At 46.6% G+C, this 25,661-nt stretch overlaps 1 long non-coding RNA gene across 4 annotated transcripts in view; it reads left to right on the top strand.

Moving 5' to 3' along the window:
• Positions 1-10,035: 10,035 nt before the first annotated feature.
• LOC123381962 overlaps positions 10,036-25,661 on the top strand; it is a 55,475-nt gene continuing 39,849 nt past the window's right edge. For 3 of the 4 annotated variants that reach the window (XR_006589626.1, XR_006589627.1, XR_006589625.1), the window contains exons 1-2: positions 10,036-10,115; positions 10,396-10,931. This is a non-coding gene — a long non-coding RNA (uncharacterized LOC123381962). Of the gene's footprint in view, positions 10,116-10,395; positions 10,932-16,484; positions 16,924-25,661 lie in introns of those variants that run through there. The other variant, XR_006589628.1, reaches the window with a different exon arrangement.

The following is a 25,661-nucleotide window of genomic DNA, read 5'->3' as shown; positions in this document are numbered from 1 at the left end:
AGGTACTCACGGAGGAAGGGGCTTTCCAGTGAGGATTCTTAAACATGGAGGCAACTGACCAAGCTCAAAGCACTGGCAAAGTCCACCTGTGAGGTCACAGAGAGCCCAGGAGGTCAAAGGCCTTCCCTGTGAAGCCACATCCTGTCCTTGCTGGAGACCAGCTACTGTAAAACAGCAGGAAGATGCCAGAGATATGGGAACAGGTCGTCAGGAGCCCCCCCCCACCTCCCTGCCCATGGCCCCTGAGCGTCCAGAGGGAGGGTGTGGAGGGGTGACCTCCCCACCGTGTTCAGCCACTGAGCTCCACTGAATCCCGGAAGGAAATGGCAAGATTGTGCCAAGATCGTTCACTTGGATTTCTACTTTTTTTTTCTTTGCCTTCTTCCTTCTCACTGCCTGCATTCCAAAGAAGCTGCTAAGCCTTTACTGTTTTTTTTTAAAAGTGTATTTAAAGTATAAGAGGGCCGCCTGCGTGGCCCAGTCGGTTGAATGTGCGACGCAATGTCAGCTCAGGTCATAATCTTGCAGTTTGTGAGTTCGGGTCCCACGTCGAGCTCTGTGCTGACAGCTCAGAGCCTAGAGCCTGCTTGGGATTCTGTGTCTCCCTCTCTCTGCTCCCCCTCCCCCTCCCCCCCCCCCCCCCCCCCCCCCCCCCCCCGCTCTCTCTCTCAAAAATAAACGCTAAAAAAAATGTAAAAAGAAAGCATCCACAGACATTACAAAAACAAGTGAATGCCGCTGGTTTCCGGGAAAACCGCCAATTGCTGTCCTACAGCAGAACCATCTTTGACATCCCACGATATGGTGGTGCCCATTCAGCCTTCTCCAGCAGCCCTGTGTCTGTCTGTGCTGCCTCCACCATTTCTTGCCATGGAGACTTCTGCGGAGCTGAGAACAGAAGTTGTTTCAGGTCGCCAGATCCTCGTGGTTTTTAGGAGCCTCAATTCACTGAAAGGATCGAGTGTTTGGGGTTCAGAGAGAGAAGAGGTGTGGGTATATGTAAGAGACAGACAGAGACAGAGAAGTAGAGCGACACAGGGATAGAGACAGAGAGAGAGGGAGGCTGGCTTTGGAGGCCGCCAAGAAAAGGGGAGAGGTGTCCCCCAGACTGTGGTAGGTTGATTGCTTGAGCAGTGGGAACCCTTTCAGCCCTTAGGGGCACAGAAGAATGGCTGGGTAATGAACCTCGGGAGACTACAATAAGCTTCCGAGCCTCAAGGAAGCACAATACCAGCACAGTGACCAAACTTCAGATGTAAAGGATGAACATCCCAGCCTCAACGAGAGAGGAGAGAAAAGAAAGGGACCTCTTTGGTCATCTGGGCAGCTGACCACTCAGGATTATTATGTGACATGGAGGAGGACAGAGAAAAAGGAATCCCTGTTAAGAAAGAGCTTGGAAAATTATTCTAAAGGTAAAGGGAAAAAACCTACTTGCACACCTGGGCTTCACCCACTGCAAGAGAATTTAACTAGGAATCCTCTCGCAGGTTTATTCAAATGCAAATGCTTATTCAAATGAAAATCCCTCAAGGCTACGTTTCCTTCCTCACCTGCTCCAGAAAACCATCTCTAAGGACAATAGCCACAGCTCTATCTTCTACTGAACATAAACTGGGACGCAGAATGATGGAATGAATGATTAAGAAGGTAAACTCTGAGTTACCTAGATCTGCATGGTAACTCTTTTTCCATGTACTCTTTTTTTAATGCTGTTGGTATTTTGACGGGGTTGCATTAAATATATACATTGGTTTGAGTAGTAGGGACATTTTAACAATATGGGTTTTTCCAATCCATGAGCATGGGATACCTTTTCACTGGTTTATGTCATCTTCAATTTCTTTCAATGTTTTATACTTTTTAGAGAACAGATTGATCTTTTGCCTATTTGGTTAAGTTTATTCCTAGGTTTTTTATTCTTTTTGGTACAATTGCAAATGGAATGGTTTCTCTTAATTTCTCTTTCTGCTACGTAAATCTAGGAGACAGAAAGGAGCTCCGAGTGCTTGTACAAAATGAAAGACTTTACAGGCATGAGAGAGTGGGAACAAGGAAGTTATGTTAGTCACTTCCCTTTAGGCAGTGGCGGGGGTCTATCAGGCAGATGACATAACTAATGCGGATCAAACAATTCGTGACGGACTGGTTTAAGATTCCATTTCTGGAAGAGCTGAGACTGCAATGAAGTTAGCCTTGGTTTGGTGATGTGGGACTTAGCATATACGACTCCATTTGGGACCTGTTGTCTTGTTTCTAGCAATGTCCTCTGGAACAGGGGCAATTTACTCAACCTCTCTGAGCCTCAGTTTTGTCATCTTTGAGAATGAGAAGAGTATCAGAACCCTACCTCACAGGGTTGTTTTAAGAATTAAGTGAGATAGGTCAAATATTTACAGCATAGCTATTTTCCCCCCAAATAACTGTGTCTATTATTATCCAGTATTGCACTTATGATCCGTAGCACCTATTTCAATATCTCATTGCATGCTGTCATGAGAGCAGTTATCACTGTATATCATGTGTGTGTTTATTTCTTCTTTCCCACTACACTGTGAACAACTCCACGGCAAAATTTTGTTTTGTCTTTTCATCTCTAGTGCGAAATACAGCGTATTATGAATAATACTGAGTAAGTGACCTCTTACAAAAGTTGACTAATGTTGCTTTGTGTTATCAGCCCACGTACCAATCAACAAAAGGGTAAAACAGAGATTTTTCATAATTCTAAAAAATTCACAGCAAGTTTACATCCAATGAACCTATTCTTAGGAAACTATTTGCAAGAGAAGAGAATAAACCAAGACACTGAAAGATATGGAATCTACAATGAATATGACCCAGAAGAAAAGAGAATTCTTATGATAGCATCAAGCTCACATCACAACCATTTCAGGTGGACAGTGAGTTCAAGGCAGGAGTCAGGGAGGGAGAAATTGATAGAATTCTTGGGACTGAGGACTGGGAAAATTTTGAGAATAAAGGCAACTCTGGAATAGGAAATAAAGGGAGAGCCCATACGAACTTGGATGAAGAGAAAGATTCTCCTTTCAGCGGCACAGAGATTATCACACCCTACACATATTAATGGAAATGTAATCCTAGCCTATGACTTGGTTCCACAGAGATCAATCACTACATGTCTATAACCGAATAAATGCTGAGGATTAGTTCTCAACTTTTACAATCAACTCAAACCATCAGGAAAGGCAGCCCTGCTTACCTAACAAAATGTAAACAGTATAAGCCTAAGCTTTTGTGGATAAACTCTAAGAGGTAGATGGAAGGAGCATTAGTCAAGGACCGGGGGTGAAAATTACAGGTACAGAAGAAAGAGGTCTTATGGCTGCTAGACAAAGAAATGTGAATGGAAGGATGAAGTCTGAATCTGCAGGTGTGGCTAACAGATGTGCTGGCTGGTGAGAAAACTGACAAATATTTTTATCCATCAAGCAGAAAGACAACTGCCAACAATTACAGTGGATTCATGCAGAATTGGGAGCATGAACGTACTCTCTATAGGGAGTACACCCAGAAGAACAGATACATGCATACCCACAGGCACACACACCTGTTAACAAAGGAATAAACAGTCAGCCGTACAATGCGACAATTTTTTAAAAATACGGTAGGAGACAGGGGCGCCTGGGTGGCTGTCGGTTAAGCGTCTGACTCTAGATCAGCTCAGGTCGTGATCTCATGGTTTGTGAGATCGAGCCCTGAGTCGGGCTCTGCGCTCACAGCATGGAGACTGCTTGGGATTCTCTCTCTCTCTCACTGCTCCTCTCTCTCTCCCTCACACGCGTATGCTCTCTCTCAGATAAAAAAACATTTTAAAATCGTTAAAAAATAAAATAGGAGACATATACAATATTGATGGCATTATTTGCCACAGTAGAAAACTGAAAACAACCTCTAATGGGTAGAGAAATTGCTGCATAGCGACACGAGACAAGACAACGTATTACTGGGAGACAAACACATACGTACTAAAACCACTAAGAAAAGCAAGGGAATGAGAAAAAGTGGGGATGTCTGGAGGGAAAGTAGAAGGAGAATGGGAGGAACACATATGAAGCTTCAACACAGTTGCTCCTGTGCCGCTTCTGAACTTGAGACGCAAACAAGGATTCATTTTATTATAAGTATAATCGTGCACATAAATTTACATGCATTGCATTTGGGTTTTTTTGGGCTTTATCAAATATTTCTATTAAAAATAGTGTTTATGTCACACCCACGCATTTATGAGAAACTACTTTCGGAGATGGAAAGTCTGGAATGGTGTCACAAGTTTATCGTTCCATGGAAAAAACTTAGGGCATAGCTGTACTCGTTAGTGTAACCCCACTCGTGGAGCAGAGAGACGACGTATTGCAAACGTATGCTTGTAATACTCAGAAAACATTTGAAAGGACGTCCACAAAATCATTACAGGGGCCCCTGTGCAACAGGACTGAAGGATTGGGGGAAAAGGAGATTTTTCTTTTTCCTTTGATACGGCATGTTTCATACTTGTCTAAACTGAGCATTTATCAAAGGATAAAGGATAAAGGATAAAGGATAAAGCTGATCCTTTAACAACACGAGCAAGGCACTGACATGGACTCCCCCTTTCCACGCAGTTGAAAATCCACTCTTGTAACTTTTGACTCCCCCAAAACTTAACTACCAATAGCTACTGTTGACCAGAAGCCTTACCAATAACATAAACAGTCAATTAACACATCTTCTGTGGGGCACCGGGGTGGCTCAGGTGTTGAACGTCCAACTTTGCCTCAGGTCATGATCTCGTGATTCATGAGTTTGAGTGCCCCATCGGGCTCTGCGCTGGCAGCTCGGAGCCTGGAGCCTGTTTCAGATTCTGTGTCTCCCTCTCTCTCTCTGCCCCTCCCCTGCTCACACTCTGTCTCCATCTTTCTCAAAAATAAACACTAAAAAAAAATTTTTTTTATACACATACTCTGTATATGTATTATATACTGTTTTGTCACAGCAAAGTAAGCTAGGAAAAAGAAAGTGTTATTAAGAAAATCCTAAGGAAGGGACGCCTGGGTGGCTCAGTGAGTTAGGCATCTGACTCTTGATTTTAGCTCAGGTCATGATGTCATGGTTCATGGGTTTGAGCCCTGCATTGGGCTTGGGATTCTCTCTCTCCCTGTCTGCCCCTCCCCCACTCATTCATTTTTTTCTCTCTCTCTTGAAATAAACTTAAAAAAAATTTTAAAAAGAAAATCTTAAGGAAAACACATTTAAGGTACTATATTGTATTTATTCAAATAAAACCCCATATTTTTTTAAATGTTTTTAACATTTTTATTAATTTTTGAGAGACAGTGCTCGCTTTGGCAGCACATATACTAATTTTTGAGAGACAGAGCACGATAGGGTGAGGGCAGACAGAGAGGGAGACACAAAATCCCCAAGCAGGCTCCAGGCTCCGAGCTGTCAGCACAGCGCCCAATGCGGGGCTCGAACCCACGAACCGTGAGATCATGACCTGAGCCAAAACTGGACACTTAACTGACTGAGCCACCCAGGCACTCCCCCATATTTATTTTTTTAAAAAACAACCATATAGTTCAAACCCATGTTGTTCAAGGGTCTACTGTATGAAAGTGTAGGATACTAGGAAAATAGTACTATAATCATAATCAATACTTATCGAGTTCTTAGCACTGGCGCATAGTAAGCACTTAGCAGAAGTTAGCTAGTGTTCTTATTACTCAGAGGCGTGCAGCCAGGACCGTGAGACCATGCCATAGAAGATGCGTTGAAAGAAATAGGGATTTTTAATCTGACAAAGACTCCAAGACTCGATCGCTGCCTTCAGACATAAGGGCAACCCTTCAGGAACACAACGAGGTTCTCTTTGCATGTTTCTGAGGCAAAGGATTACTCCATTGGCCTGAAGCTTTACGAGAGAAGCCAACAGCCCTTCCTAAAGGAAATGAGTGGCCTCTGGTCGTGGCCCGCTCACTGCCACATTTGTCACCATTGCCCACTGTGGATTCCCAGCTCAGCCCGGAAGACCATTACTCGCTACTCAAGGATAACTCTTAAGACCTCCCAAATAGGAGATCCTGTTCTTCAAATGCAAAGGCAGCAGAGCTGACGGGGAGGAGAGCGGAAGGCCATGTGCTAGTACGTCGCATTCCAAGGTCAATGCTGACATCGTGAGTTCTGCTGGGATCCCTCCTACGCTGGGTGAGAGCTACGCTCCTGATCAAGATGTGCGAAAAGAATGGACATCGGCACAAAACCTCTCCTCGGACGTGAGGAGGATGGGGGAAATCTGAGAGTCAAAAAGAGAATTCGGGGGGGGGGGGGGGGGGGGAGCCAAAGCCAGGACTGAAAATGAGGCAGACGGACACGAGGCTGGGCAAAGTCAGGTGAAGGCTGCCACCCACGGGGCGAGACCCGGAGGGATGGACCACAGGTTGAATCCGGGATAAACTATGGAATGGACCGTAACCAGGAATGAGAAGTCTGGCATTTTGGAGTTTCTGGAGAACTCCTCCTAAATTCCCTTTCCTTTCAGCAAACACATCGAAAAAAACCGCTGCCCGCTGTGTGTGTGGTCTCCATGGCACACAGGAGTGAAGGTCACAGCCAGGACAGGGCGAGGGAAGCCCAGAGGCCACGGGTGTCCCAGGTACAAAGAGAAGAGGGACAGCCTGCCCTCTCCTGGCTTCCTGGGGACACTGCACCCTGGAGGCTCTGACACTGAGCCCCAAGCCCCGGATGGGTGCCCCAAAGCAAGGGCAACACTGTGGACAGCAAGCTTCTTGGCCAGTAGCAAACAAGATAATCAAGCTAGCAATTTTATCAGGGAAGGGAACACACAAACCCAAACCTATCTTCACAGCCAACTGGACACCTGGCCAGAAAATGATTTTGTAAAATGGCTGGAAAAACCAGGTTGGGCTCATCATCCTAATGACAGACCTCATTCATTCGCCCGTGACTGGCCTTTTGCAAAACGCTTTGATATCTGTAGTCTCATCACGTCCCTATGAGGAACTGACGTCCTCTGCTTTGCAGAGGAATGCAGTCCACAGGCATTCCAATAGGGTCCACTGCACAACCAAGGTCTCCCATCACGCCACTGTACCATCCAACCCAAAGGCCCTAGGAACAACCCAATACGTCAGGCCACGTTCAACACCATCACTCAGCCTCGTGGCGCTTCCTGCTTCGTTAAGCGCGGAAGCCCCTCCTGGACCGGACGCCAAGGTCGCAAGCCATTTACTCTGCTGGCAAGGAACCTAGGTCAGGAAGAAGAAATGCAACCAAGAGCTTTGGTATTTATGGATCATTCACGTGTGCCTGCACACGACCCACACGATCCCTTGCTTTATGGCATCACTGGAGGGTTCATAAAAGAAGCAGGCTTTTCTTCTCAGCAGAGTTGGGCGTTGCACGATTACAAGATAATAAAGGGAAGTTTGTCTGCAATTTTTCCTGGTCCCCACAAGTTAAACTTTTGACACCAAAGTCACCCTGCCGTTGGAGTTGGTGAGACAATCAGGTCAGTAGCAGATCAAGTAAAGCCTTCTTGTCTTTAGCCCTGCCAAGGTGGTGAGCCCCTTAGCACCTTGTCAAACACTAAATTTAATCCTCGTTTTATTTTCGAATCGCTTTTTAAAAATACACTAACCATTAAGCAACGGGGGAAAGGTCCTTTTAAAATGATTTATTATGTGTTAACAGCTAAAGAAAACCTAAACAATGTCTCCATAAAGACCCACGATCGCGTTTTTAATTAAGAGCCACAACTTTTAATGGAAGGCATAATACGCCCATTCATTTCGGGGTACCGGCCGAGGTTTGGTAATCCGGCAGTCAGACTCGGGGGAGAGTAACAGCTTTCGATTCACACCTCAAAGTCTTCTGTTAAAGAAAATAACAATAAAGTAAGATCCCTTTAAAACTGGAGTTTGGGAATTTCAACCCAGAGAAAGGACACATTCTGTTTCATTACAGGGGTGCTTGTTACTCTATGCCCACAATAACACACTCAGTCACCCCTAAGTTTTAATATGCAACTAGGTCATTCTAAATGTGCCCTGTGTGTGTGTGTGCGCATGTGTGCGTGTGTGACCTGGTAAATTCCTGCCCGTACTCTGGGGAAGCTGTGCCCTCTGAGAAACAAACCATTACTGTCTCTTTCTCAAACTGGTCCCTTAAATGCTTTTCCTTCTCTAGCTCTTTTATTGAAGCCCCAAATTTCCTGATCTAAGGAGAACTGAGCTATGGACATTTGCATGGCCCTGCAAGGAAATATCAATCGTAACAACCAGCATTTATTTCTGCCCACCCCACCCCCCTGCCCCCAAGTGCCAGGCTCTGCCATGGGGGCTTCTCAACATCATCTCACTCAATCCTGGCAATAATGAAGTGAATGTCTTGTTACCCCTATTTGCAAATGGGAAGCTTGGAGAGGGTGGGCTGCAGGAGGGTGGGGTGGGGTTGGACTAACGTATCAGATCCACGCCTTTTCCCCTCAAAGAGTGGTGTTAGGTCTTGTTGGGAAGGGAGGACTTAACCACGGAGAAACAGAACCCAGTGAGACGGAAGGGGTCACACAGCATTGCTAAAGAAGTTCCGAGAGGGAACACACCTGATCTGAGGTTTCGGATACAGAGGGCTTCCATCTTGACCTTTTAAGGATACTCAGAGTTTCCAAAAACGTGAGCGACAAAGGTAAATCCTGTAAGCCTGGGTTCGCCTTATCTGGTTCTCTGTGCCACCTTTAAAATTTTTTTTAGCTATTCATATGCCACCCGGGTCCCCAAGGACCACATGCTGCCTAGATACTCTATTACAATTTCTGAACATCTTCCTTAATACATATTACCTTTAAAAAAAAAAAAACTTTAGATTTTTTTTTTTTAATTTACTTACTTTGAAAAAAAGAAAGCACAAACTGGGAAGGGGCAGAGAGAGAGGGGGGAGGGAGAGGGAGGGAGGAGAGAGAAAGAGAGAGAATCCCAAGCAGGCTCCACACAACCAGCATGAAGCCACACGTGGGGCTCGAACTCACGAACCAAACTCACAAACGGTGAGATCATGACCAGCGCTGAAATCTAGAGTCGGCCACTTAACCGACTAAGCCACCCAGGTGCCCCTCCTAAAATGTACTGTTAAAGGAGACTTTACATCAGTACCATAACCTGCAAAGGAGAATCGTGTAGTCAAAAGTAAACTGCCCAAAACAACATGGGGTGAAAATAAAATCATGCTCTCCAGTCTAAAAATTCGATTTAGGAATAACATTAGGATAAAACTATAACTGAGGAAAGTCGCTAATTTGCACAAAGACAAAATCAACATGCGTACCTAATAACTCAGTCTTGGTTGGGCGGCTAATGCCAAGCCACCCCCAGGTTTTCCCGGCTTCCACGCGGCGAGGTTCTAGAAGCCTAGACACAGGGACAGCGGCCGACCACGTGCTTACTCTTGGAAAGTGAGCTCCCCCCTCTTCCCCAAGCCACTGCCCCCAGTAGAGAGCCTGCCATTCCCAAAGTGGGGGCTGAGGGGCACTCGTTGGATGTGGGGAAAATACAGCAACAGCAATTCACGGTACCAATGCTTCCCAAAATGTGTAAATAAAGTTTGGTTACACAAGGTGTAAAATACTGATGAGCTGGTATAGGGCAGGCAAAGAGGCAAAGATAATCATGTGCGTGGTGACAAGGACATTAGACAAGACGGGGTGGGAGGAGGGACAGTTAGGAACCAAGGGAACGTGCCCCAAGCGATAACACATACCTGGGGGCGCTTTCTACCGGGGGTAAGGTCAAACCGCGACCCTTACAGAACAGAAGCAGGATGTGGCCGCCCACAAGCCGGACTTAAATTGGAGGAGCCCGGCTCCAAAATTCACCAATGAAAACAGAGGACCGGCTCCAAAAACTACCAATGAGCTGCCTGCGTGGCCCGCGGATGTCAACCAGTCAGGGCGCAGCGCTTCTGACCAATCAGGATGAGGCCCTTCCAGCCTATCAGGATGAGGCTTCCTCCCCCTTCCTCCTTATTAGCATATTGGAAGAAAGCGGGAAAGTTGGTAAGCAGAGCGTCCTTTACGCGCGGAGAGGCCAAGTTTATCCTAGGTTAGTCCTGGGTCTCCTTGGAGCTTTGCGCTGTAGCCCCTAAGTAAGGCCTCGCCTGTGCCTTTGATTTTTGGGTCTGACCTCGTTGCTATCGTTGTGGGGCCCTGGAACTGGACCCTGGCAACATAGGGAGGGAGGAAGGAAGAAAAAGGTCCTGGGAGCCATTAGGGTTTTGCTTACAGTTACCACGGATCCTGGCTGTTACAACAGCTCCTGTTCTTAGATAATTTATTAGGAATTTATTTAGGATATACTGTCTTTTTTTTTTTTTCTTTTTCAGTGGCTTGTACCCAAAAGATTACTGCCTGGAATATGTCAGACCAATGACATTGAAACCAGATGTTAGAGGAGTAGCAGTTTGAGAGGCAGAGAGAGGGCTGTGCGCTGAGGATAAGAAAACATCCAGTGTCCGGGAGGTCATCCGCAGGGTTTTCCTCAGCATTCCACGAGACAGACTGAGCCAGGATGGGAATTCTAGGTTCAGTTTGCGAACCAGGGATGATTATCCAGAAAGTTCTCTACAGCCCCAGAGCAAAGGTGGCCAAAAGTGCAGATGAAGCCTTGTCCACGCATGTTCATAGCGCGGTTCACGACAGCAAAAGGCGGCAATGACCCAAGTGTCCATCACGGGAGGAATGAATAAACAAAATGCGATATATCCAAGCAGTGGAGAGTATTCTCCAGCCTTAAAGCATGAAGTGCTTCTAGATGCTATGACTGGAAGAGCCTTGAAGACATTGCTAAGAAGTCAGATACAAAAGGTCCCTTATGATATGAACTATCTGGAATAGTCAGGTCTTCAGGCGCAGAGAGCAGGTAAGGGGCTTCCAGAGGACCAGGGAGAGGGTGATGAAGACTGGAAATGGGTGCAGGTTTCTGTTTGGTTTGGTGATAAAGTTCTGGAACTAGATAGTGTTGCTGGGTCGCACAACATTGTGGGTATACTTAATGTCACTAACTTGCACACTTTGAAAGGGTTAACGGGGGGGGGGGGGGCGGGGGGGGCGGGGGGGGGGGGCGCCTGGGTGGCTCAGTCCGTTGAGCATCCCACTTCAGCTCAGGTCATGATCTTGCAGTGTGAGTTCAAGCCCTGCGTGGGGCTCTGTGCTGACAGCTCAGGGTCGAGCCTGTTTCCGATTCTGCGTCTCCCTCTCTCTCTGCCCCTCCCCCACTCATGCTCTGTCTCTGTCAAAAATAAAAGTAAACGTTAAAAAAAAGTTTTTAAAGGGTTAAGATAAATTTTATGTGTCTCGCCACAATTTTTTTTGGGGGGGAGTTTGGTTTTGTTGAGTTTTTTTTTTTAATGTAAATTCAAGGTAGTCAACGTATAGTATAGTATTGGTTTCAGGAATAGAATTTAGTGATTCATCACTTATGTTTGACACGCAGTGCTCATCCCAACAAGTGCCCTCCTTAATGCCCATTCCCCATTTACCCCATTGGTCTGACCCACCACCCCTCCTCCAGCAACCCTCAGTTCTCTGTATTTAAGAGTCTCTTATGGTTTGTCTCCCTCTCTGTTCTTTGCTTCTCTTCTCCGTTCATCGGTTTCATTCCTTAAATTTCACATGAGTGAAATCATATGATCTTTGTCTCTCTCTGACTTAATTCACTTGGCGTATTACACTCTAGTTCTATCTACATTGCTGCAAATGGCAAGATTTCTTTCTTTTTGATGGCTGAGTAATGTTCCATTGTATATATATACCACATCTTTTTTTATCCATTTATCAGTGAATGGACATTTGGGCACTTTCCATAGTTTGACTATTGTCAGTAGCCCCAATGTTTTTTAAATACTAAAAATAATAATAATAAAAATAGAAAGGAGAACTAAAGTTAGCTATGGCTGAGCTGGAAAGCCCTCTGGAACATGTATGCTATCAGCAGAGGCCACGGTGAAGGGGAATTGGGCTCACCTGCTCTCTAGATAACCAGACAAATCTATTTAGTACTACAACTAGCCCTTGTTTAAGAAGGTAATCGACTGGGAGCACCTGGGTGGCTCAGTCAGTGGAGTGTCTGACTCTGGATTTTGGCTCAGGTCCTGATCCCAGGGTCGTAGGATGGAGTCCCTTGTTGGGTTCCAGGCTAAGCGTGGAGCCTGGTTAAGATTCTCTCACTCTTTCTCTCTCTAAAAAAAAAATTTTTAAGTTACGTCATACTGGTGGAGGAGTGAGCTCTGAAAGAATCCGATTTGGGTTCAAATCTTCGCCCTGCCTTTTTTGTGGTATTTGACCTTTGGCAAGATACACTCTTTTGGCCTCCGTTTCCTCATCTGTAAAAATGAGATAACATACTACCCACCAAGGGGCTTAGGTGATGAGTAGGTGAGATGAGGTGTATAAAATGCCTAGCATTACCAAAAAAAAAAAATTTTTTTTAAGGGTCTCAATTGAGGACAAGATGAATAAAATTTTCAAATCAGTAGTAGCCTTGAGAGACTGAATATACCAATGGACAATGGCCAGAGTGTCTATAAAAATAGATCTCTGACCCACAACCTGCAGCACCCAGCCCAGAAAACCAGTGACCACCCCCAGGAAGGCAGCCTGCTCTATGTTGGACATGAAGGAAGTCAGACTACCTCTAGAAACCATCCAGGAAGCCAAATGATAACTCCGGTCACAATCAGCCCCAAATGCCCAAGACTTGATTAATGACTGACAGCTTCCCTTTCTGCCACCTCTTCCAATTTAAGACCAAGAAAGAAAACCAAATATGCTTCCCCAGCTAATCACTGAGGATGCCCTGCTCACCTCCAGCTTCTCCACGCCAACAGCGTCCATCGGGGCACACCCGAGCCTTCCCCTTGGTCCCTCGTAAAGCTCTCCCCTCCTCCTCCCCCCCCCCCCCCGCCTGCCTCTGGGTCTCCGCCAAAACACGGGTGCTGGAGGATGACTTCCTTGCAAGAGCGAGCTCTGAATAAATGGTCTTTGCTTTCCTCATTTGGTTGGTCCTCACTGCCGTGGTTAGCTTCACGAAGACGTGGGATGTTCTTAGATACCTGAAGGCCATCGGCGTCCTCGCCAGGGACCTCACCCCTCAGCCTCAGTTTTATAAGTAAATCCTTGTTTTCAGCACATTCCCCCACGCCTCCCCCACTCTTCAAAAGTAAAGGGTGGATTTCCAGCCCAAGTCCCACAGTGCCTTCTTGAGAACCCTCTAAAGTAAAAATAGAGAAGTTCAGAAAGCATGACGACTTTAACAGTTAAGAGAACAGGAGGGGATCTGCCTTTCTCTGACTTCTTTCACTTAACATAATAGTCTAAAGCTCCATCCGCACCGTTGCATATGGTGAGATTTCATTCTTTTTTTTACAGCTGAGTAATATTCCATTGTGGGTGTGCATGAATGTATACCACTTTATCCATTCATCAGTCGATGGACACGGGCTTTTCATAGTTTGGCTACTATAGATAATGCTGCTATAAGCATCAGGGTGCATGCATCCCTTCGAATCAGTATTTTGTATTTTTTTTTTTTTAGTTTATTTTGAGAGAGAGAGACAGAGACAACGCAAGTGGGGAAGGCACAGAGAGAGAAGGAGAGAACAAGAGAGAGAATCCCAAGCAGGGTCTGCGCTCAAACTCCTGAGCCGTGAGATCATGACCTGAGCTGAAACCAAGAGTTGGGTGCTTAACTGACCGAGCCACCCAGGCGCCCCAGTATTTTTGTATTCTTTGGGTAGAATTATACCTGGTAGTACAATTAATGCTGGGTCATAGGGTAGTTCTATTTTTGACTTTTTGAGGAATCTCCACGCTGTTTTCCAGAGTGGCTGCCCCAGTTTGCATTCCCACCAACAGTGCAAGAGGGTTCCCCTTTCTCCACATCCTCGCCAACATCTGTTGTTTCCTGAGTTGTTCATTTTAGCCATTCTGACAGGTGTGAGGTGGTATCTCATCATGGTTTTGATTTGTGTTTCCCTGATGATGAGTGGTGGTGAGCATCTTTTCATGTGTCTGTTAGCCCTCTGTATTTCCCCTTTGGAAAAAAGGTGTATTCATGTTTTTTGCCCATTTTTTAACTGGATCATTTGGGATATTAAGTTTTAGAAGTTCTTTATATATTTTGGATACTCTTTATCAGACACTCATGTGGAATTTAAGACACAAAACAGACAAACATAGGAAAATAGAGAGGCAGACCAGAAAACACAGTCTTAACTATAGAGAACTATAGAAAACGGAGAAGGTGGAGGGGAGGTGGGCGGGGGAGGGGAATGAGCTAAATGGGTGATGGGCATTAGAGCACTTGTTGGGATGAGCACTGGGTGTTGTAAGTGATAAATCCCTAAATTCTACAGCTGAAACTAATATTACCCAGTATGTTAACCGTACTGGAATTTATATAAAATCTTGAAAAGAGGGGCAGGTAAACAAAAGAACAGGAAGGGAAAACCACGAGTTTCAACGAATTTCCAGAAGATGTAGGAGAGGTTTAAGAGTGTTGACAGGTGGACGTGGCAGCGAGGGGCAGCAGTGAGGGATTAGAAAGAAGGGGGGCTCCCTAAGTGGGGAAGGGTCATATAAAATGTGAAACCAGGAACCGGGGAGGGGGGTGGCGAGAGGTTCATGCTTGGAGGGTCTGTTGGCACCAGCAGGCCCCAAACCCCACATGCAGAGGGTCTTTGGGAAGCTCATGTTTATCCCCTGGGCAAAACAAATCCTGAACATCTCTTTTTCTAAAGAAACCAAAAGTCCTTGTCAAAAATATTAAATGTAGTCGAAAGCGTCTTTAGAAACACCGGTGTTTAAAATTCCTTTAAGCACCCAAAATCTGCCTCCCTGCCCTGTCAGGGGATGCTAGAATTGAAAATCCCTCAAAAGGGGATTGGATTTTAAGCAAACCCATGTGCATTGTCGGAAATCAGCTCTGTGTGAGTTGGCCTGTTATCCTCAGTCTGGGTCTAAGCTGTTGCTACTTCAAATTCAGGCCAGTCCAGGTATCTGACACAATTTTATACATATATATATGGATATAATTTGTTTATTTTGAGAGAGAGAGACAGCATGAGTGGGGGAGGGGCAGAGAGAAAGGAAGAGAGAGAATCCCCAGCAGGCTCCGCACTGTCCGCGTGGAACCCAATGCGGGGCTCGAACCCACAAAACCGTGAGACTGTGACCTGAGCCGAAACCAAGAGCTGGACGCTGCACCGACTGAGCCACCCAGGCGCCCCGAGGCGTCTTGACACAGTTGGGAGGCTGCCGGCCAGAAGTGGATTTTCATGAAGCCTCAGGAGGGTTCTAGGGAGAATTGAGGGGAATTGTGTCCAGGAGACCGTGTGACCCGGTGACAAGGACTTCCAGATGAGAGGACAGAAGTCACTGTGAGTACAGTTCAGTCACTGCTGTTTCCAGTCCGGACTCACGTTTTTATTTTTTTTTTTTTAATTTTTTTTCAATGTTTTTTTATTTATTTTTTTGGGGGGACAGAGAGAGACAGAGCATGAACAGGGGAGGGGCAGAGAGAGAGGGAGACACAGAATCGGAAACAGGCTCCAGGCTCCGAGCCATCAGCCCAGAGCCTGACGCGGGGCTCGAACTCACAAACCGTGAGATCGTGACCTGAGCTGAAGTCGGACGCTCAACCAACTGCGCCACCCAGGCGCCCCCGGACTCACGTCTTTAGAGAGAAACTGAAATGTTCAGGCTCTATTTTCACCGAAAACTCCCAACAACCGTGGTGTGGCAGCGGCTGTGGGATCCAGGGGAACCCACGGGGAGCACCCAGCCGAGGAAGCAGTGCTGGGAAGATGCAGAACAGCAGAAGGAAGCAAGCATCTGGGGGATGTCTCCCGGTGCCTGGAGGAGCCCTGATGAGCGCACCCTACAGACCCCCAGGAATAGCTTCCAATGCTACAGATGGGGGCAAAACCCCGCACACAGAGGTTATGACTCAAACTATGTGACACGTGAAACAAAATGGAGTTGCTGACGTCAAGGAGTTTTAAAAGGGAGCCAGGAGGCCATTCAGGAGGTGGGTCTGATGCGTGTCTTCGCCAGGTGGAACCATGAACTTCTGAAACTGGGCCAAACCTAGAACATTCCAAGGACTCCACAGGACCATCTGCAGCTTGGTGCAGTGACAGACTTTGGCTTAGTGATCGTTTTAGCACCTGTTAACCAAGAAGGCCACTAGGCTGCAAAGTGACCAGGAGCATGCATTTGGGGTCCGAGGGAGTGCGGCCCAGGAGACCCAGGGAAATAGAATGCATGCTCCAGACGAGCAGGCTTACAGAGGCCAAAACCACAAGGTCGCAGAAGTTGTTTAGAAGGAATTATGACTGGTGCTGACAGAGTTAAGCGGAGTATCTGATACACGATTGGCCGTTTAGCTAACGGGTGTGGTGTTCTCTCTACTTAGACCCAAAGCAGAAGGATATGTTCCAGGAGGTGGACCGGGTGCAACTGACAAGTTGCAGTTGACAAAAGGCCACGGCGTTCAAAAGCTGAAGCAGGAGACATGCACGAGCCTCCTTCCTCAGGGTCCTCCCCCACCCTGTTCTGGATGGTTCTCCCAATGCACTTCGGAATCTTCCTTCACATAACCAATCGTGTTTAGCCAAGATTAGTCTTCTGCCACCAACCAATCAAAATTATCTGTGAACACGTAAACAGGCATTCCCTTTTGTTTATAAAAACCCTTCACTTGGGTCGCTACCCAAATCTGTGCCCGCCAAACACGTGCCTTCGCCTTGTTTCACTTCCGCCTCTTTTTCCATCTGCCACGAATAGCAAACATCGATCGATATTGCATGTAAAGAACAGACGGAAAACCTGCCCAAGGCAATTTCCAGCAAAATTATCTATAATCAGGGCACTTGGCTGGCTCGGTAGGCGGAGCACGCGACTCTTGATCTCAGAGTTGTGAGTTCAAACCCCATGTTGGGTGTAGAGGTTATTTATTTTTTTTTTTTTAATTTTTTGGGAGCACCTGAGCGGCTCAGTCAGTTAAGTGGCCGACTTCGGCTCAAGTCATGATCTCGCAGTTTGTGAATTCAAGCCCCGCATTGGGCTTTTTGCTGTCAGCGGAGCCTGCTTCAGATTCTGTGTCTCCCTCTCTCTCTCTGCCACTCCCTGCCCGCCCCCCACCAGCTCGCTCTCTCAAAAATAAAACATTAAAATATTTTTTAAAGATTAAAAATGTATTTTTAATCTTTAAAAAATTTATAATCATGCAAAAAGAATTTTAATAGCCCCAAGGAGTTTTCTTGTTATTGAAGTGGTTAGTTCTGTTAAGAAGATAACTTTGAAGGGGCACCTGGCGGGCTCCGTGTGAAGCATGTAATTCTTGATCTCGGGGGTGTGAATTCGAGCCTCACGCGGAGTGTAGACATTACTTAAAAATTTGTTGTTTTAGGGGCGCCTGGGTGGCGCAGTCGGTTAAGTGTCCGACTTCAGCCAGGTCACGATCTCACGGTCTGTGAGTTCGAGCCCCGCGTCGGGCTCTGGGCTGATGGCTCAGAGCCTGGAGCCTGTTTCCGATTCTGTGTCTCCCTCTCTCTCTGCCCCTCCCCCGTTCATGCTCTGTCTCTCTCTGTCCCAAAAATAAATAAACGTTGAAAAAAAAAAAATTAAAAAAAAAAAAAAATTTGTTGTTTTTTTAAGCTTCTATTTATTTCTTTTTGAGGGCGAGCGCAAACACGGGAGGAGCAGGGAAAGGGGTACAGAGGATCCGAAGTGGGCTCTGGGCAGGCAGCAGAGAGCCTGACGTGGGGCTCGAACTCATGAACTTGCGAGATCACAACCTGAGCTAAAGGCAGATGCTTAACCGACTGAGCCACCCAGATGCCCCCTAAAAGAACTTTGCAGAATTTAAGTCTGTGAACCCTGTAAATCTATTCCAAATACAAGAAAATGTTACATGCTTTTGCAAAATAAATATTTGCTGCTTGTTTGTTAAAGATAATCTTCATGCCTTCATTGCCTTCTCATCTCTATAACCCCCTCCTAAAGTGGGCAGTCAGGTGTCCTGGTGAAGAATCAGGATGAGAAGCCCATTTCTGCAGAGTGAACTTGGAGCTTTCGGTTTTTGTTTTTGTTTTGTCATCAGGGCCTCATTTGTAAAATGAAGGTAAAAATACTCCCTTCATCAAAGGGTTGTTAAGAGGAATAAATGAATTAGTACAAGGTAACACTTAGCTCTGGGTGCACCTAAATGGTCAATAAATGTTACCAACATTCTTAGCATCAGAGAAGTCACCACTGATAAGTAGTTTAGGGGTGATCCAGCCCCTTTATTTATTTTTTTAATGTTTATTTAATTTTGAGAGACAGAGCCAGAGCAGGAGTGTGGGCGGGGCAGAGAGAGAGAGATGGAGACACAGAATCCGAAGCGGGCTTCAGGCTCCGAGCTGTCAGCACAGAGCCTGGATGTGGGGCTCGAACCTGCCCATCTCAAGATCATGACCCAAAGTGAAGTCAGAGGCTTAACTGACTGAGCCACCCAGGCGCCCCTTTGTGTATATTTTTTTGAAAGAGAGGGAGACCCAGAATCTGAAGCCGAATCCAGGCTCGCAGCTGTCAGCACAGAGCCCAACGCGGGGCTCAAACTCACCAACCTGGAGATCACATGTAACCTGAGCCGAAGTCGTACTGCTTAACTGAGCCACCCGGGTGCCCCAATAGTGCCATTTCCTGGAGACCCCGATTAAAGCACTGAAGAGATGCTTTAATGAAGATGCCTACCCGACATCACATGCCTCACCCAGAAGCTAAGTGAACACCTGTAATTTGTTAACAATAATTAATGTAACTACCTAAGTTTATAATTTACTCTTTTCAAAAATTAGAGCAAACCCCAGATTATGCTGGTATGAATACTGGTGGTTTTCTGCTGTGCTTTTTCCAGCTGGAGAAAAGGGGAAGCATTACAGCTAACCCGACAAGTTTCTTCCGTCCTTCCTTCAGTCCATCTGCCTGTCCGTCCATCCTTCCTCTCTTTCTTCCCTTTCCCTTTGCATCCTCTCTCCACATAGGAACAAGAGTGATCTTAAAATGTAAATCAGATTGGAACACTCCCTCTGTTTAAAATTCTGCAGCGGCTTCCCATTTACTTAGAATAACAGTTCTTTTTCTTTTCTTTTTTTTTTTTAAGTTTATTTATTTATTTTGGGAGAGCAAGTGAACAGGGGTGGGGCAGAGAGAGAAAGGGAGAGAATCCCACCCAGGCTCCACACTGCCAGCACAAAGCCCCATGCGCGGTTCGAACCCACAAAGCCGTGAGATCCTGACCTGAGCTGAAACCAAGCATCAGACGCTTAACCAACTGAGCCACCCGGTTCCGCCCTTCACAATGTCCCTGCCTTTTGGGGCTCCCCTTTGTCTACTCTCTCTCTCCAGTGGTATCCCTGCCCACTGTCCACCCGCCCAGCAAGCTCAGCCCCACTGCTTGCTCACTTCCTGAACTCAACTCCCTTTCCCACCTGTGGAAATAAACGAAGAACAATCAAATAAGAAGCAAAGGCTATTTATTCAGTGCTCACGCCTGCAGACGGCTACTTGCTTTACATGAAGCTCTCTTTCTCCATCATTCAAGACTTGTTCTTTTTCATCCTTCTCATCTCAGACTACACGTTACCTTCTCAGACCTCCTCAGGCCACCCTATCCAAACTACACCCTTTATTTTCCTCTCCACCTTGTCCCCATACCGTTACCATTTTCTCTGTGAGACATGCCAACATTTGTAGTTCTGTCCGTTGTTTATTTCCTTGATATTTTACCCTGATTAGAATTGAAAATGTGCCAGATGACGGGACACCTGGGTGGCTCAGTCGGTTAAGCGGCCCACTTTGGCTCAGGTCACGATCTCACAGTTCATGGGTTCGAGCCCCGCCATTGGGCTCTGTGCTGACAGCTCAGAGCCTGGAGCCTCCTTCAGATTCTGTGTCTCCCTCTCACTCTCTGCCCCTCCTCCACTTGTGCTCTGTCTCTCTCTCAAAAATAAACAAGTATTAAAACAAATTAAAACAACAACAACAATGAAGTATGCCAGATCAGAAAATATGCCACCCCAACATACACCAATTTGGTATATGGATCAGGTTGAGGTGAAGGCAGTCTGAATCAACAGCTGTAGGAAGGGTTCCTACCTTCTTAAACGTAGTCCCTGTGGGGCCTGAGAAACTTACGAAAGACAAACAGAAAATGTTATTAAACATTTGTTATGGAACACATAATGTTTATTAATATTTCCCTGCAGGAATTTACAGGAAACGAATTCAATGAAGTGGTTATGCTCAGGGACTCATACCCTTTTTTTTCCCGACATTTTTGTATTTATATTTATTATACTGGGTTATTGGTTTGTGTTTTTGTTTTTGTTTTTTTTAATGTTTATTTCTGAGAGAGAAGGGGTGCAGGTAGGGACAGAGAGAATGGGAGAAAGAGAATCCCAAGCCGGCTCCATGGTGACAGTGCAGAGCCTGACTTGAGGCTCAAACTCACGAACGGTGAGATCATGCCCTGAGCCAAAATCAAGAGTTGGCTGCTTAACCAACTTAGCCACCTAGGGTGCCCCGGGTTGTTGGTTCTTGACGTGTCAACAGGAAATAAGATGCTTGATCATGTCCTGGTAAGATAGCTATGAGCTAAGCTGATAGTTCGAGCTGAAGGAGTTATATTGACATCGTTACCGAAACCCAAGTTGGGCTGTTCACCACTCAAAAGCCAATACTGGAGAGACGAGCCAAGTGTTAGTGGGAAAGGAAAAGTTGCAGCAACCTGGGGAGATGGCAAACTGATATCCAGACACTCTCTCTGAGGTTCTGAGTTAGGAGGTTTTTTTCTTTTTAGTGTTTATTTTTGAGAGAGAGAGAGAGAGAGAGAGAGACAGGATTCGAAACGGGCTCCGCACTGACAGCAACAAGCCCGACACAGGGCTCGAACTCATGAACAGCAAGATCATGACCTGGGTCAACATCAGACACTTAACTGACTGAGCCACCCAGGCGCCCTAGGAGCAAGGTTTCTAAAGGGGAAATTCATGGCGGGAGGTCACATGCATATAGATGAAAGGGTCAGCGAAACTTAAAATTACTCAGGAGGAAAGTTGAGCTTACGTATTGAGCAAACACATGTGTAACTTATACCCCGTGTTCACTTTGGGATGGAGACTGAACACCTGAACGAGGCAAAATCCAGTCCCTGATGTCAGGAGGCTACCTTAGGAAAAGGAGGAAGGGGCCAAGTGCATGCTCCAAGAGCTGGTGTGATTTGGCTGGGGTCTTGAGCTCCTTATCTCTGTTAAGGAATGCAGAGCCCTGCTTTTTCAAAGGCTGGAACCAAATCATTTGACCTTGAGTCCAGGCTTCTGCAGAGACAGCAGATTTGCTAGTGGGGTCTGAAAAAACCACAATAGCTGATTAGGGAGAAACAGTTATCTGACAAATAAGCTTTAATGTTTGTTAGCATTTATTTATTTTTGAGACAGAGACAGAGTGTGAGTGGGGGAGGGGCAGAGAGCGAGGGAGACACAGAATCCGAAGCAGGCTCCAGGCCCTGAGCTGTTAGCACAGAGCCCAACGCAGGGTTCAGACTCACGATTTGTGAGATTGTGACCTGAGCCGAAGTCAGACACTTAACTGAGCCACCCAGGCACCCCTAACAAATAAGCTTTAAGTGTTTTGCTAGTTTCAACTGCATTAACTCTAGGGGGCCTGGTTTCAATTCCCCCTGAGTTGTGATCATTCCTCAGTCTTGAGGAATCAGGATGATGACCAACCGCTCTGGCTATTTCCTTATCTCCTAGTGTAAATTTTGGGTAAAGAGCCCTTCTTGCAAATCTTAGGTGTAAGCAAACTTCCTTTGATGATTAACATTCCTGTGTGCAGGGCTAAGCAGAAGTTTCTAACCTATAGGTCACAGTAGCAAGGGAAATAGAAGCAATACTGAGTTAAACACACTGAGTTTCTTCCCTACTACATTATCAGCTAGCTAGCATTCGGGAGGAATAAGGCTTCGGGGATCTTTCACCAGAGGCTAAGAAGATGCATAGAGAGGGAGTTGGGGTGGTAACTTCTTCTTCTTCTTCTTCTTTTTTTTTTTTTTAATGTTTATTTAATTTTGAGAGAGAGAGAGTACCAGCGAGAGAGGGGCAGAGAGGGAGACACAGAATCGAAGCAGGGTCCAGGCTCTGAGCTGTCAGCACAGAGCCTGAAGCAGGGCTCGAACCCTCGAACCATGAGATCATGACCTGAGCCAAAGTTGGATGCTCAACCAACTGAGCCACCCAGGTGCCCCTAGGATGGTACCTCTTACCATACCAGGAAACGGAGGAAAGGATGCCACTGACATCAGAATGACCATCTCAAGGTACAAAAGGGCACCTGAGGTAAAGAGGTCCCCCTCTACAGCTCACATGCTCAGACTGCTGACATCCGGGTTTCCAGTTTATCACTACTGTTGCTCAAAAGCTCACTGACTGAAATAATAACTGGTCCAGGATTCCTCTTTATTCTTTCACTTGGGAAGCAAGGAATTGGCATGACTGGAGACGGAATATCTTCTGGGCAGTAAAGGGCTAGAGAATCTCATCCTGGACCTCCTCCGCGAGACTTCCCGCTGGACCGTCCTTACCTGCTTTGATGTGTCCTCTTGCCAGGATACTGTTAGGCGTTCCATGGTGCCTCCCAAAATTCATGTGTTGAAATCTCAACTCCCAGTGCCTTGGAATGTGACCTAATTGGGAATAGGACCTCTATATAGGTACAGAAGTGAATATGAGACCGTCAGGTTGAGTCCTAATCCAAAACAACTTGTGTCCTTATAAGGGGAAATTTGGAAGCAGATATGCACACGGGAAGAAGACCAGGGGTGCCTGGAGACAGAGACTGGGGCGATGCTTCTAAAATCCAGAGAACACCAAAGATTGCCAACCAACCACCAGAAGCTGTGACAGAAGCAAGGAAGAGATTCATCCTCATAGTGCTTGGAAGGAACCGGCCCCCCTGACACCTTGATCTTAAACTTCGAGCCTCCAGAACCGTGAGGCAACGAGACAGCCCATTTCTGTTCTTCAAGGCTCCCGCTATGTGGCACTTTCCGACAGCAGCCCTAGCCCACCTAATACAGATACCGAAGCGTGGCCATGGGGTCTCTGAGCCACCAGAGCACAGCCTGGCACCTGGCAAATATCCGCAGAGGTTTTATGAATGAATGAATGAATGAATGAATGAATGAATGAATCGCTTAGAGAATGGAGGTCCTTTTCCGACCGCCACAGAATGCCTATAAGTAATTTGTGGAGGATATATGATGTCGCCTCCTTTCCTTTGAGAGACGATCTCTTTCCTACCCACTGTGCTCCCAACAGGATGGCAGTCGTGGTACCCACTGCCCTCCCACAGGGACAACTGTGTGACCCAGGTGGGTCAGTCAGGGAACCACTGGCTCTAGGGATTCATTGAGAGCTGGGCCTGTGTCTCAACCTGAGCCAGACCGGTACCCGCTAAGATTTATTTCTCTGCTAGAGCTCAGCAACAGGGTCTGGTTCTTGTCTTGAGGATCTTAATGTGGGAAGGACGGGCAGTCGGTAGCCACCCAGTCTGTAGCCACAGCCATATCCACCCCTAAGACAAGGCAACTGGCCAGTGCACACTGGGAAGCGTTGTCCGGGGAGAGAGGGCAGGGGAGAGACGGAGGGAAGATAGATAGAACACTGGGGGCCTCTGGTCTCCGTGGGGCCCAGCCCAGATCAGCCACTGCTTCCTGCTGGTAAAAGTCAACAAATCCCCTTTTCCGCTTAGACTAATTTACGTTCCTGTCACTTGCAGGCAAAAGTGAATCCTGGGAAATTCAATATCAGGACTTTTAAGAGCAATTGTTCAATAGGCTGTACCTATCTATGACTATACCTCTCAGTACATCCCCTCAGAGAAACCCAGTTTACCTAAGCTTGCTAACTTCTTTTCTTTCCTTCCAAGTATTTTCATTCCACATGTGGTTCAAATGACACAGAAGCAACCCCTGGTCCAGTGCCTCGTACTTTTTTCCTACCTTTACTGTCATTTAACTAACTGTCATTCATGGAGATTCATGCAGATTTGTGGCTGGTGCTAAATGGTTCCAGAAAATGGAAGAAAACCCACTGCCACCCTTCTGTGCCATTCTTCCCATGGAATACCAGCACCTCTTCCAAATATACATGGAAGAATATTGATTTGAAGATGTCCACATGTCTCAAAAGTGGCCCTGTTCAAGGAGGACCCACCCACCCCCACTCAGGGCCATCTCAAGAGATAGGGTATGTTGGGGGCACCTGGGTGGCTCAGTTGTTAAGCGTCCGACTTCAGCCCAGGTCATGATCTTGCAGTTCATGGGTTCAAGCCCGGCGTTGGGCTCTGTGCTGACAGCTCAGAGTCTGGAACCTGCTTCAGATTCTGTGTCCCTCTCTCTCTGCCGTCTTCCCCTCAAGTTTTGTCTCCTCCCCCTCCCTCTTTCCTTCCCTCCGTCCCTCCCCCCCTCTCAAAAATAAATAAACATTATGGGGCACTTGGGTGGCTCAGTCGGTTAAGCATCTGACTTCGGCACATGTCATGATCTCCTGGTCCATGAGTTTGAGCCCCGCGTTGGGCTCTGTGCTGACAGTTCAGAGCCTGGAGCCTGCTTCGGATTCTGTGTCTCCCTCTCTCTCTGCCCCTCCCTTGCTCATGCTCTCTCTCTCTCTCTATCTCTCTCTCTCTCTCTCTCTCTCTCAAAAATAAACATTAATTTAAAAAAAAACATTAAGGGGCGCCTGGGTGGCTCAGTCGGTTGGGCGTCCGACTTCAGCTCAGGTCACGATCTCATGGTCTGTGAGTTCGAGCCCCGCGTCGGGCTCTGGGCTGATGGCTCAGAGCCTGGACCCTGCTTCGGATTCTGTGTCTCCCTCTCTCTCTGCCCCTCCCCTGCTCATGCACTCACTCTCTCTCTCTCTCTCTCTCTCTCTCTCTCTCAAAAATAAACATTAATTAAAAAAAAAAAACATTAAAGAGAGGATATGTTGGTATTCTGTGCCCCTATCTCCTGGTCAACCAGGGAAGTTCTTCTCTGAATTACTTTATATATTGGAATATAGTTACTTAATATGAAATATATTATATTAAAAGAGACTGCTGCAAAAAAAAATTGCTTAAGACCGTTTAGGACAGTAGATCCCAAGTAAATATTTATTGCATTAATAAACCAATGGTAGGCACTCAAGAACTGAGGTTGGCATCCCCAGCCCAACATCTGCCCATGCGCCAGCAGGCCACTGTGGCAATAGGTGTGACACATGTAGGGATAGAGCAGGGGCTCTGCGCGGTGGTGGCCCAGAGCATGGCGTGCCCAGGGAATCCCAGCTCTGCTAGGGACTCGTTATATGACCTGGGACAACTTAACGCGGGTATCTTGGCTTCCTCAGCTGTCAAATGCGGGATAGAAGTCGCACCTCCTCGTGAGATCATTGTAAAAACACTGAACTCCTCTAAACATAGCAAGTGTTGGCACAGTACCAGGCACACACAGAACCTGGGGGAAATCCAGAACGTCCAGGGAGGTGGTGGCCAGCCTCTCCTCCTC

This window comes from Felis catus, chromosome E1, assembly GCF_018350175.1.
Source record: "Felis catus isolate Fca126 chromosome E1, F.catus_Fca126_mat1.0, whole genome shotgun sequence".
Lineage (NCBI taxonomy): Eukaryota > Metazoa > Chordata > Mammalia > Carnivora > Felidae > Felis > Felis catus.
The sequence above is the reverse complement of the archived record's forward strand: the minus strand, read 5'-3'. Positions and strand labels throughout refer to the sequence as shown.